Genomic DNA, 14,413 nt, shown 5'->3' with positions numbered 1-14,413 from the left:
CATGGAAAAGCTTGCCTCAAGTGCTGGAAGGGAAGGTTGAAGCCATGTGCAGACATGCCTGTGTGATGGTCGCGAGCAGAGGTCGGGTCTCCATGGCTGCCCATCCATGTTGTGGATGGGAGTAGGCATCCAATTCAAATCTAATGAATATTTTTTTGGTTGTTGTTACAATTGTAACATTTGGTGGAGGATACTCCATCATAAAGTTTGTAAAACATGGAGTCTAAGGATAAACTAGTATGTGACTTGCGCGCTGCTGCTATTATTAAAACAATGTCTTCTCTTCTCATAATATTCCTCCGTTTTAAAACATCAATGATTTTTTCGTTTTGTTCTCACCATGTGAAACCAATTATTCACTGGATGTATCATTAATGCATAAAATGAATTTCCTATGCATTGATAAACCTCTTCCTTCAATCAATGACAATAACACCAATTCAACAAAGAAGGTGGACCTGATTATGATGTACACCATACGGGCAGTACCACTTCTCCTCCTCCTCCTCCTCCTCTTCTCTCTCTCTGTCTCTCTCCCCCTCTCTCCCTCTCCCCCTCTCTCCACCCATCTATCAAAATTCCATTTTATGTACATGCATGTGATACTTTTACGTCTTGACGTATGAGCACATTAGTATGCAAACACCTTCTTCCAAAGGGCCACAAATATCTGTGTGCTTATTTGAGTGCATATATATCTAGAAAATCATACTAGGACTTTGTGTGTGTGTGCGCATGTGTGTGTGTTCGGTTGACGTGTTCCATGTTTGGTACGGTGTTGTGCCATGTGGCGGTCCAAAGTTCATATGTGTGGCCCTATGCATAGCAGACGTCGGATGTGACATGCTAATGCTAGCCGGTATGGTCCCATGGAAATAAGAGTTTAGGTGTTGTGGTTGTGGAGCATAGGTTGTTGAAACAATGGGAGGGGTAGGAACTACATGAGTACGAGGATCCATGGGTGTATACGATCGGTACACACTTGTGGGTACTGTTGCAGGCATTGAGCTACCATGTAGTGGTGCTTTACTAACAAATGAGGTTCATGGCATCTTTCTTGGCATGCCCATCATTGGGGTAGGCATGGTAGCTGTGGCTTCATTAAGGGAAAGATGAGCTAGACTTGGAAAAGTAACACTATCACTGGTGGGGCTCAGATTGCACTGAGACCCCTAGCGAAACAACATATGGGGGATCCATTGGACTTACTGAGGGAGTCTCCATTTGCGCTAAGGTTGGTTGTTTAGCCTTCCCTGTCTCCAAGAATCTCATGAGACTTGTTGAAGACATGTGGATCCCCTTGTTCTGTCTCTCTAGCTCAATAACCCTATGGATAACCTTACAAACTCTTTGTTGTTGATCCTCCACACTAGCAGCACCCGTTGTGGATTGTAGGACATCTAACCAACCCACGTGATAGGTGTGACCTGTGTATAGGTCGGTTAGAGTTTCTGTTTGTAGTTCGTACTCCCAGTTCTCATTTAAGAACGCTCCATCTAGGCTTGAGGTGCTAGGGGTGTCCTTTGAACTAGATGCAATGTGGCTCTCTATGGGTTGGCCCTTAGTGGTTGCTAAGTCAGGAGCACTCAATTGCTCTCCTAGCAAGGATATTGACATAGGGGATTTTGCTTTGAACTCTCTTCGTTTCTCCGCCTTGCGTAAGCTCTCAATTTCCTTTTCCCTAACCGCGATGATATATCCCTCAACCTCTTGCACTTCGGCAAGGCTTCTACCATCAGGTAATATGACCTCGAAGGGGAATAGCTCTAAAGAGTCAGGGGGTGCGGTGAATGAAGTATTTACGTGCACACTCTCTAAGAGCATGGGGTCTATGTTGGTCATGAATGGCAAATTTACTTCCCCACCCCCCTCATTTACATCATTAGCTCCATGTTGAGAGCGAGTGGCTCTACTAAAGGTTACTTTCAAGCCGCTAAGCACGCTCGACCGTACTGTGGACCCATGGCATGCATGTCTTGGCTTGAGCTATCCGGATTAGGCATTGGAAAACCCTCCATCACATCGTAGTCAGAGAAAGAGTCACTAGCCGCTATGTTTGGGTCTTGGTTTGTACTACCTTGGGTCCCCGCCGAGGGCCTGGTTGGGTCCCCGCCGAGGGCCTGGAACCTAAGGTAGGTGGATATTGTGAACTCGCGTAAGTCAAAATGCTCTCCAATTGCTCGGCCTCTAGCACACGACCAAAGCGCAGATGCATGTGCCTTTGGCACCCTACAAGCGTCGTCGAATAACTTCCAAGGTTAACCGCTTACTTTTTTAGGCGTCCGTTTTCACTCGTTTTTTGATGTTTTTTAATGTTTTTTAATGATCCGTTTTTGGATTAGAGCGTGTGATAGCTCAAAACAAGCGTATCGTTCAGGAGATCATGGTGTGCTTTATAGCACAACATTCGATTACCTAAAGCTTGATTGGTCCTCAAAAAGGTTGATTTTTACCTACACGTAAGGCTAAAATACGTAATTTTAAAGGGGGATTGAGGTTTGAGCCTGAGCGTGGGCTTGGGCTTGGGTCTGGAAGGTATTCCGGATCCCGGTCCTACCTTTAAAATTTATTATTTTTATTTTTTTTTGGATAAGGTCGTCGCGGCTGTGTTGTGCGCGCGAGCACACACACCTCTAACCTACCTACTTACAACTCATAGAGCTATTGTTACACCTAACAAACTACTACAACAACTCATTAGCTAACAGAACTACTTATTGTACTTTACACAGAACTAACATCATGTATCTACTACCTCAATCCTAACACCTTATGAACAGAAAAAACACAGTACCTTTCAATACCTTATTAACAAAATAATACACAACAACAAAACAAACTCCTTCTCAACACACACACCTTCCTTCTCTACCTTCCCTACATTTCAAGATGCACCACAAAGTAGCATAGAGTGCTACTCGAGCTTAATGCATGGCATTCCCCGATAGTGGCGCCAAAAATGTGCACGTCTGTTGCACGTGTCAATGCAAGGGACTTGCCGATAAACTGTGTGTGAGCCACAAATGGCTGCAAGCACACAACCAGACTAATCTAGCAAGCTCAAGAGAGCAAGGGTGTGTCACTCACCGCCCTACGCCCGCCTTCATGGAGGATTCCTCGCCACGAAGAAGAAGAATCTACCAACGTGCCATGCTCAACCACCTCGCCGTCGTCGTGCCGTCATTGCAATGCTCGATGACACATACACTCTCTCTCTCTCTCTCTCTCGCTCTCTCGCATACACACACACACACACACACACACACAAGGAGATGAAGAAGAAGAAGATGGAGATGGAGTAAGAGCACTCTTCAATTGCACAAATGAAAGAATGAGAGATTTTTAGGTTTACGTGACTTTTATATGAACTCACCCCATTCACACGTGGGCATCCATACTTAGCCAACTAACCCTTGAATGTTCCTATTAGAGTGCACCTCTCATTGGCGATCACTCTACCCTTTTTCTATTGGATCGACAAGCCCGGTCCCTGACTCTACTAAATATATAATGCGGCGTCTGTCGTAGGTGATAGGGTGTCCGTGAGTCGTGAGTGACATGTGGGACCATTGAAGGCCACGTGGAAGCTGCCAGTGAGTCGTCTCCAAAGACCCCCTTTCCCATGAAAATGCTTCACTAAAAACTTTCCAATGGCCAACTTTTTTGGTTCCTTTTAATCTGTAACACCTCCCTGCTCACATGCTTAATAAGCAGTCTGTTGAGCTCAGTGGGAAGAGCTCCTTGGTGGCTCTGAACCACATGAACCTCATCACATTTCGGCCTTGGTGTGCCTTCGAACAATGCATGTAAAAAAACAAAAAGACCATCTGACACCCCGCTCTCATTACCAACTGCCAACTGCCGACTGCCAACTTTGACTTGCAATAACTCCCCACTTTGAGCTCCAATTGGGAATTTGTCAATTCCTTCTAGCTCCACATGAGGCATACTATCTTTAAAAACCTTGGCGAGGCCAAAAAGATACAAGATGGCACATTCTTCGATGCGCGCATAGACCTGGTCCCCTAAAAATCTTCAACTAACCATAACTTGCTAACCAGGGCTTGGATTCGCAATTTGAGGAGACAGGCATGCTCCATAGTTTGAGCTCTACACATGCATCCACTGACACTTGCCTGGGACACCTGTCCCCAGTTGCCCTGTCCGTTGGGGATCTGCTACACACTCTATCTTTGAACTGCAATATCTTGAGCATCGTAGCTCCGTTCGACGAGCCATCTGGATCCGCTTCTAGAACACACTGAACACTACATTTTAGATCATTGACTTGTCACTTCGTACACCTTCATTGGCCATCATAATTGAGCCAACTTGGAGCTTTTTTAGCCTAAAAATCTGCCTTGAGCATACATTCCTGCTTCCCTTTGGCTACCCAGTACCTTGGTACTTGCCCTAGCCTTCTACACTGCACCTGCATGCAGCCTTTGCCTGGCATAGATCACTTTTCAACTCGGACCAACTTTGGATGCACCAACGTTATACATTCACATGATTACATAGTGCACCCCCTGAGCCATTGGGTGGATCCATGTGCTCCATGATTGATCTTAGTTGATCCACATTGAGCTACTAATTTTGGTAACCATATTTGAGTGTTGAGCCTTGTGTATGTAGTAGATGACAAGGTATCCATCTGGAAGTTGTATTCACTCTTGGTTGTGGTTGACTTCTATTGGCTCTTTTTTGTGACTACTTGCCCTTGGGTAGAGTTATGTGCTGCATAATTGACCTTAGTTGTTTTAGGTTGAGCTACTACTTTTGATAACCATATTTGAGTGTTATCTTCATAAAACCCTTGCGCTTTGAGTAGCTTGACTGGAATCATCCGCTGCTTTACCTGTCTTTGTTGGATAGCTTGGTTGAAGTCTAACTTTGGTACACATACTTGTTGCATTGCTTCTTTTTTTTGTTGTCTTTTGTTATTGTTATTTCCATTGCTCATTTGCCGCTGGAAGCTTGGATTTCACTTTGAATGGCCTTTTTCTTGAGGCGAGTAGTTACAGGCTATCACCTTAGGCTTTTTGGCCCAAGCATTGGTGTTTCCTTGAAAGTAGCCTTGAGCAGGGAGATTGATGCATTTGATGCTATCCACAATACTACCTTTGGTTGTTGATGTATCGAAATAGGATCTTTGACTTTGATGTGCTCTTTGAGTACTGAGATTGACTCATTTGATGCTACCCACCCTACTATCTTTGGTTGTTGAGGTCAAACTTATGATTGGTGTATTCAAACTAGATCTTTGACTTTGATGTGTTGTTTGGATGCTAACACTTGGTTGATTCTTTTTGGCTTCTTTTGGGGGCTTTTTTGTGATGGAAACTTTGGATGATAAACTTTTTTCTAGGTTTCTATTGCATTGTTGATTGTGTGGCTCTTGATGTAGAGGCTATGTAGAAACTTTGATGGAGACTCGTTAAAGGTAAAGCTGACTTGAGAGGTTGATATGCTTCAGTGTTTTAACTTTACCTTTTTATGCTATGGTTAGTTGTTTCATTTTTGCATGGATTTGAGATGCTCCTAGGCACTTTGGTGATGTTGTTGAAGCTTTTTGTTGTTGTCAAAAAAAGATGTTCATCCAGTTGTTTGTCAAGACTAGACTCTCTTTGATGTGATGGGAGTCAATTATGTACAAAGTGTCCTTGAATTCTCCAATACTCAACTTGAGTACGGCTTCTGCCACACCAAAGCTAAGAATTAGCATTGGGAACTTGTGTATACTTTTTTCTTCTAGCTCTTTGATCGGTGGCTTTCCCACCATTACCTATGTTCGATAAGACATTAGATTCTTTGTTGCAGAAGGATGTATCATAGTTGAACATGTAATTTTGAGTCATGTTTCTTCACATATGTTGAATTTTATCATTGTAGGAGACAATCAATCTTCTATATTATCCTTGTTCTTATCTTGATCTTGAGTTTGTTGAACACGTGATGTGGAGCTTGAAAACACTACTTCATATTTTTTTAGTTGTGCATTTCCTAGCACAGCTTCTTTGAAACAACAATTGTTGATTCTTCAGCTATTTTAATGATGATAGACTCTTGTGGTTGCTTTTATTCCTTTGTTTGTGCTTTTGCACCATAATACATGACATAGTTGATTGTCTCACATTTTATGCACTCATACTCACAATTTTTATTAGCTTTTCTCCACACCTTTATTATAAAATAGGGATCTATCTCATAGCCATCCTTGTCACAAAACTTTGTAGGGTGTTATTTTGTTTACACACATATCTAGAGTAGCAAATATCGAATCCCATTCAAAAGGTTCAAATGAATGTTTTGGAAATGGATCTTGGACGTAGTCCTTATCCTCTTTTGATCTCTCTAGGATGCAATCCTCTTTTATGAGGCTCCTTATTTGGACACTTCACACATTTAAATATATTCTTTGTTGTACAACCGTGCAAGTATTTCCCTTCCATGGACTATTGTTGAGTCAAATTCCTTTACAAGACTTTGACTAACACCTCTATAATTGTGGTTGTGGGCACTGATCCTACTTGTAAGATCCTTGTACCACAAGTAGATGTGTTCATAGCCCAATCTTATAGTATTTTAAGTAATCCCATGAAGGTTTTTCCAAAATGACATCAAAGTTGTTTCTCTTTTCAAAATTCATTATGGCAAAGGTATGCTCGTACTCAATATTGCATGAGGAAACCATGATTTGTTTTAGTATACCCACAAGTCTCTCTACAAATCCATCTTCAAGTTGCAGATTCATTTGTGTTTTTTTGAGAGCTGGTCTCTCCCATTTTCCCCAATTTCTTTTGTTTCTATGGACACTCCAGCCTCGCTAGTAAGTATAGCAATGGTTCTCACTCCTTGGTTCTTTGGGGCAAGGTGGTGTTTCCCTCTTCTCCTTTACAATAATCTCCCACCTTGTTTACAGGTATTGGTTTTGCCGTAGACTTCTCTTGTGTCATTTTACCCATTTAATCATCTAAGGGAATATTTTGAAGAGAAATTTGCCATCCCATATTTTCTAGATTTTTGCCCACCTCTCCCCATAGACGTGGTCTGATTTTCAAAAACTCTGAGAGAGTAATCTTGCATTGTATAGAAGATACATTAGTTCTGAACGTCTTTTGGTGTCCATCATGTTTGGTGTGTCTTTATAGTGAGATGGTATCGCTCTAACCTCAAAATTGGATTCATGTTCTCTTGTATATGATGGTAGAGTCTCTAGAGAGAGTGTGGTTGGCTCTCTTCAAATACTACGGACCCAACATGACCATATAGAGATTGTATATTTCAGGGTAGTACTCATAATCCATGTTGATCTTAGTGTTAGGTACAAACTTAAGAGTCACACTACCATCCTTTGCACTCGTGATCACTTCCCATAAGTCTTGTGTCCATGGATCCTCTACCTCTAAGATAGGTACCACAAATTGTGATCTTATATCATCAGAGGTGTTGGCCACTACCCTTGTGTTCAATGGCGTTTCAGTATCATGATTCATTTGATTGTTTGTTTTGTCCTTTTTGTTCTCATTTTCCCCATCGTTTTCATGGATTAGTACTTCTTGTCTAGGCATGTTTTGTTTCTCTGGCTCCATTAAAGCGTGAGTAGTTTCTATGAGCCATTTGCACATTTCTTGTCTCTCCTTTTCAACCTCTGGGTGTAGGTATGTAAATCATCTTTGCTCTTGATTCTGGTTTGATTTTAGTATAGCTTTATAAGATTTCAATAGAGTTTCTAAAGGTTCAACAATTTCATCTACCAGGACTGAACCTCCCGATGATATCTTGAAGGAGGTACTATATAGAGATCTTATATACCACATGCATTCAAGAGGTATTTATAAAACCCCCTATTCTACATTTTTGAGGTATATAGAGACTTTTTATGTACTCCTTTTCTCAATAAAAGGAATCCTTATGTACCAAAATTTTGACTTTTTTAGTGTAACACGCCCTTCTGTATGTATATTTTCTATAAGTTCATAATAAAAGTTACACCAAACTATTGAACCCACATGCTATTCTACATATTTTTTAGTAAAACCCTCATGGATGATATTTTGGATGATTTTTCTTTCTCCATTTGTCCCCTATTTCCCTTTTCTTGTTTTAGATGCTCTTTAGTTTATTGCAGCTTAGTTTCTAAGGTTGTTTTCTCCTTCATCCTTTTTTATTTCATTTTGTCTCATTTAGCTTTCCACAATTTTCTTTGCATCCTCATTGATAAGATCTTAATTTTTGTATGAGAGGAAGTTTACATTCGTCCTCAAATGATGCGTTTTCGGGAACTTCTTGAGCTTGAGCTTGAGCGTGAGTCACCACATTCATAGGAACCGTGTGTTCTACCTCAGATTTGCTTGAAGGTAGCACTCCTAAAATCTTCATTGTTGCTTTTCCCCTATTGTTTGGGTATTTTGGAAAATTAGGAATGAGGTGTTTAACACCACATTCTAGAAAATATTCCCATTTCTCTACGCTCTTTTTGTGATGGAAATTTCTTGCCCACTGATTACCTCCACACTCATGGAATGGTCCTACTTGTTGTGTAGCTATTGGTGCCACTGATGGTTTTTCATGCCGAGTAAGTATGGTCTTTGATCCAAACTCTTGATTTCATATGAGCATCAAGGTGTTCTCATCTATGGAGTAATAATTTTTCATGGGTCGTGGTACATAGCTAGTTGAGTGTAGTTGACTACCACTCCACTATCATTTAAAAGAGGTGGTTGTTGCCCTAGCATACATTGCAATTTGTGCTAAGTCTTACACCATGGGGAGGGATGATCCCCTCTACAAGTGTCACATCTTTTCATTTGTGATTGTCGTACAATTGGGTTCTTTATATAGGCTTGGTTTGTTCTCCTTACCACTTCTTCTACCAATTGATCAATATTTGGAATGGTAGGAAATTGACCACTCCACTTGGTTGTGATTCACTCATTGTAGAAGAGACACAACTAGCCGCATTGTCTACGCCTTCCATCACCTCTCCATAGGCCTTGCAACTAGTTATACAGCTTCACTAATGACTTGCTCAAACATTGTGCATGCTTTCAAATGCACGTTCTTTTTGAGAGTCTTGTTCCTTAATCCCTCTATAAAGAGAACTAACAATATTTTATCATGTGGTAACTCTCATGTTGGACATCTCTCAAGGTATTATTTAAAGTAAAGAAAAGCCTCCTTCACTCTCTCTCATTCTCTGTTTGTTTGAAATCATAAATTTGAGACATTGTGTTGTGCTTGATCCCCCTTTAGAGAACTCCCATGCAAATTCACCTAAGACTTACTCTATGTAAGGAAAATCATCTTCATCTAGTGATTAAAACCACGTCAATGCTATCCCTTTGAGGGTTAAGCTGAATCCTTTTGTACTGGATGTGGAAATCTACAATCTTTTCAACTCTCAAGACTTGTTTTAAGAGTGAGACATGGGTATATGGATCATTTAACCCATTTTACTTTCTCTTCACACATTTGGCCACTTGAGATGGTCTCATTTGTTATGGTTTAGTCAACAATCTAACCAATTTAGGTCGCTTGCAAAGACCTCTCTCAATCCCTATTCTTGTCTTGCAAAGAATCATGGTGGAATCCTCTTTGATGTATGCTCTGGCATAATTTTTGGAAATCTATGTCTGATGGTCTCAAGGATTAGTAGAGCACTCCCACTTGACTAAAAGTACATAGAGATTGGTGTACCTTTGTATGTATATCTTTCTAGGTCATTTGGATCGACAAGTTTGTACTCTCTTCCATACTTATCTACCATCAAAACTTGCACTCCTTGGGCATCTGTGTACATGAATGCATAGAGGTATTCATGGTATGTCAACTCTCTAGCATTGGACTCTACACACTTGTAGAAGTTATGTTTATCCCCATCTGTGACCCTATATAAGCCATCATGGGTGTAATGTACTAGAGCTCTCATGAATTTGTTGGTTTTGATAAATCTCACGTTGAGTTTGTTGATTAGAGGATGCTTCTCCTCTAAGTCTCATCAATTCTCACTCTCAAAGATATTGCAACATTTCTTGCGGTTTTCATGTCTCTGAGTTGAGTAGAAAACCCTAGTGGTGGAGAATTTTTCATGGTTAAGGCTCACTCAATACTCTCAAGATAGTCTTTGACAGGCCCACCTTGGCTTAGTGCAACTTATCCCTTTTTGTCCTTGGTCAGGTCTCTCAAAGGTCATTTTTTGGTGACATGTTAGTCTATGGAAACTGGTTTTGGGTACCCTAAAAATTTTAAAATTAGGAAACCTAAAACCATTGGCTCACAAACTTTTATCTTGGCTTTACCTAACTCAATTTGGAGTTGAGTATCAAAATGCAAAGGAATTTTGTTGAACTACACTTGAAACATCACTCAAAATAGTCTCAAGTTCAGGACACAGGAACTTTTGCTTATATCTTGGTTTCCAAAGGATATTTTTAGCGTAGACTTGAGTTTGATACGTACTCCAGTATATCTATAGGCTCATCTAGGATACTCCCACTATGAAGAGGTACATGGATCGTGATCTATGTTCCTCTGTCAAATTTTGATAGTACCTAGACAAGGTTATCATCAGGTTCTGTACCAATTTTCATCAATTTCTAAGGTTGGGATACATGGATCGTGATCCATGTGCCACCACATTTGGACTTAATCTTTGAGAGATTGTTGCACTCTATGTCCACAAGATATATCTCAAATTTTTTTGAATTTGGAGTTTTTTTGATAGGTCAAATGCACAACACTAGGTCTACTCTATGGTTTTCAGTCTGTCACCCATTTTACTGCATTTTGACCCAATTTTGCTCAATTTTTTTCAAAATTGGACTTGGAGATATGTTTCCTTATGGTGTACGACTACACTCTTATAAAGTTTTAGGTCAATCTATCACCATAGATACATGGATCGCGATCCATGTTTGTAGCCCAAATTGACTTTTCTTGGTACCATTAGAATCAATATGATTACTAGATGCTATAGTATCAAGAATTTTGGGTTTGGACCTCTAGATTGGAAATTAGGTCAATTGTTGCACTTTCTCAGAGTAATAGGATAATTTTGGGGTTTTGACCTGGGTTTTTATGTCCAAATGAGATAAAAATTTGGGATTAGGCTAGAAATAGCATGCAGAGCAAAGTGGCTAGGCTTAATTTTTCTTAAAACTTTGAGAAAGATACATGGATTGCAATTCATGTTTAGAGAGATTTTGATCCCATGTTTGAACGATTCATAGATGAAGGTATTTCTAGGCTATCCCTAAAATCTTTTTGAAAATTTGAATAAGAAAAAGTTAGTCAAAAGTGAAACCTTAGGTCTGTCTAAGCAATTTTTAGCCTCGAAGTATATTTGTTGGAATTAGGGTTGCAGAGAAACACACACAGCTTGGAGAAGACGAAGGAAGCTCAAGGCACACAATAGAGAGTGTGTTACTTAGTGTGCAATGGAAAGATAGATAGCCCTAGAGTGATGGGCGTATATACAATGCACGGGGAAAAAAACCTCCTAAAGAGGGAAAAAATGCCCCGGCGGTCCTAGTGTGTTCACACACATCACTACCACATGTATATGGTAACAAATCCCCCCTGGAGTGATGCGGTGAACGAGAGCTGGCACATGAGTAAAGGGAAGTGCCATGCCCTGAGGATAGGATCAGTCCACAAAGGGGAGTAAGCCCAAAGCTTTGCGGAAAGCTTCAAGCTTCTCACGAGACAATGCCTTTGTGAAAAGATCTGCAAGGTTGTCCTGTGTTGGCACATAAGCCAAGCTGATCTCTCCTGCTGAGAGCCTCTCCCTGACATAGTGGTAATGCACCTCAATGTGCTTTGTGCGAGCATGAAAAACTGGGTTCCTCGCAACTGCCAATGCGCTCTGACTGTCAGTGTAGATAGTGTTGGCAGTGTCCTGTCCAACACCCAAATCAGCCATAAGGCGTCTGAGCCATACACACTCAATCGTAGCTGTGAAGACTGCCCTGTACTCAGCCTCACAACTCGAAGTGTCCACAGTAGGTTGCTTCTTGCTCAACCATGATATACATGAACTGCCAAGCATGAAACAAAAACCACTTGTGGACACTCTCGTGTCAAAACAACCAGCCCAATCTGAGTCCGAAAAAGCATGTAAGTCTGGCGGCAATGATCCCCCCTTGGGATAAAACAAGCTAAGATGTAAAGTACATCATGTACATCTGCATCAGTAACAGGCTGATCTAAAACATTTTCAGAAACCCCCATAGGCTGTACATTTGCCTCATTGGAACTTACATTCGTATTTCCACCACTGAAAAGAGGCAACAAAGTGTCATAAATGTCCTGTGAGCTTACATTACTGTCTTTAGTACATGACAACAGGGGCTGAACAAAATCTTCCACAAACACTACATCCCGAGAAACCAGAATACGTTTTGTTTGTGGATGATACAACCTGTAACCTTTGCTTTCAGCACTATAACCAACAAAAATACATTTGACAGCCTTATCATCCAATTTTTTGCGCTGCACTTGTGGCACCAAAGCATATGCCAAATAGCCAAAAACACGCATGTGCTCAATAGAAGGCTTTCTATCATGCCATGCTTCATATGGAGTAATAGATTGCAAAGCTTTCGTAGGACACCTGTTTAGTACATAAGTGGCACACATGATGGCCTCAAGCCAAAAAGAATGCGGTAAAGCTTGACTTTTGACCATACATCGTGCCATTTCCGTCAGTGACCTGTTTTTCCTCTCAGCAGCACCATTTTGCTAAGGTGTGTATGGCACTGTACATTGGTGTTTTATCCCACGACTAGCCAGAAATGCATTAAATTCATGAGACATATACTCCCCCCCTCGATCGGAACCGAGGGTGCCCATAGTACATTTCGAGACATTTTCAGCCATAGCCAGAAATTGTTTGAAGCACATAAAAACTTTGGACTTCGCTTTAAGCAGAAATACTTATGCATGCCTAGAGTAATCATCAATGAAAGTCACGAAGTACAGGTAATTGCCCAAGGACGGAGTTTGCATGGGCCCACAAACATCACTATGCACAAGCTGCAACCTGCATGTTGCCCGAACTGAACCATCCTTTGGAAACTTAGAACGCTCCATCTTACCCAAAATATAGCCTTCACAAACATGTTTGACAGGTGCTTCAAGAGGTGGCAAAGAAGCAACCATATCAGATTTCTGCAAGCGCAACAAACTGGCAAAATTCAGATGACCAAAACGTGCATGCCAAAGTTTTGCATCTGAAATAGCCCTTGAATCTGCAACAGCATTTGCAAAATTTTGTCCACACTTGTCATACAAAGTGAGCTTATACAGCCCACGACACAAAAGCGCAGATGCAATAATTTCATCCCCAAAACTGAGATCATGAACTGTACATTTGTCATCCACAAATTTGACTACAAGTCCAAGTCTAGCAAGTGCGGATACAGACAAGAGATTCTTCTTGATCCCAGGTACATAAAGTGCATCAACAAGTGTGAAGGAACTGCCATTAGCAGCAGTGAGCACAATCTTTCCAACTCCCTGAACTGGATAAGAGGCGTTGTTGGCACAAGTGACTGAATTCCCATGAGGGACAGACTCGAGAGAGGTAAACAATGCACGATGGGAGGTAATGTGCTTTGTAGCACCACTGTCAAAATACCACACATGTGAATCTGCAGCAACTGACAAGCATGCATCATGGACAGCAGGATTGTAAGTGCACTCTGCGCTAAAAGCCCATTCTGCATCAACATCAGCAACACAGTTTCCTTTCACAGAAGACTCAACAATGGCATTTGCAGTGGAACCAACATTTGCAGTGGAACCACCCTCTTTCTTCTTAGCCTCTTTGGCCTTCAACTTAGGACACGACTTGATCAAGTGATCATTGGCTTTACAATAATGGCAACGCATCTTCTTTTTGCCCTTATCACCAGAATTGCCAGACGAAGTACTGCCAACAGAAGCATAAGGAATAGAATTTTTGCCACTCGCAGCAGAACCATAAGAAGTGGTTGCATTATTGTTACCACCCTTTCTTTGAGAAGCAATAAAAGCCTGTTCAACTGCACGCTGCCTAGTCCAGTTTTTTCTAGAAAGTGACTCTTGCAACAGCAATGTGCATAATGCATCAAACTTGACAACTTCAGGATTTCCTTGGGTCATCAGTCTCCAAGTACTAGCAAAAGTCTGGTAGGAATCTGGTAAGGCATCAAGAATAGTCTGCACAAGGGAACTATCAGAAATGACTTCACCTGTAGAAATAAGCTGCTCATTGATATCCTTGACACTAGCAAGGAAAGTGTCCATATCATCTTCCTCATGCATAATCTTCAACTCCAGCTCTTTACGCAGTAAAGAAATTTTAGCCTCATTGCGGCTTGCATAAAGACCTGCTAAAATATCCCAAGCCTGTTTTGCAAATTTTGCTGAA

The sequence above is a fragment of the Adiantum capillus-veneris genome, chromosome 12 (genome assembly GCF_014529385.1).
Source record: "Adiantum capillus-veneris isolate H3 chromosome 12, ASM1452938v2, whole genome shotgun sequence".
In the NCBI taxonomy this organism is placed as follows: domain Eukaryota; kingdom Viridiplantae; phylum Streptophyta; class Polypodiopsida; order Polypodiales; family Pteridaceae; genus Adiantum; species Adiantum capillus-veneris.
This window is presented reverse-complemented; position numbering follows the sequence as displayed.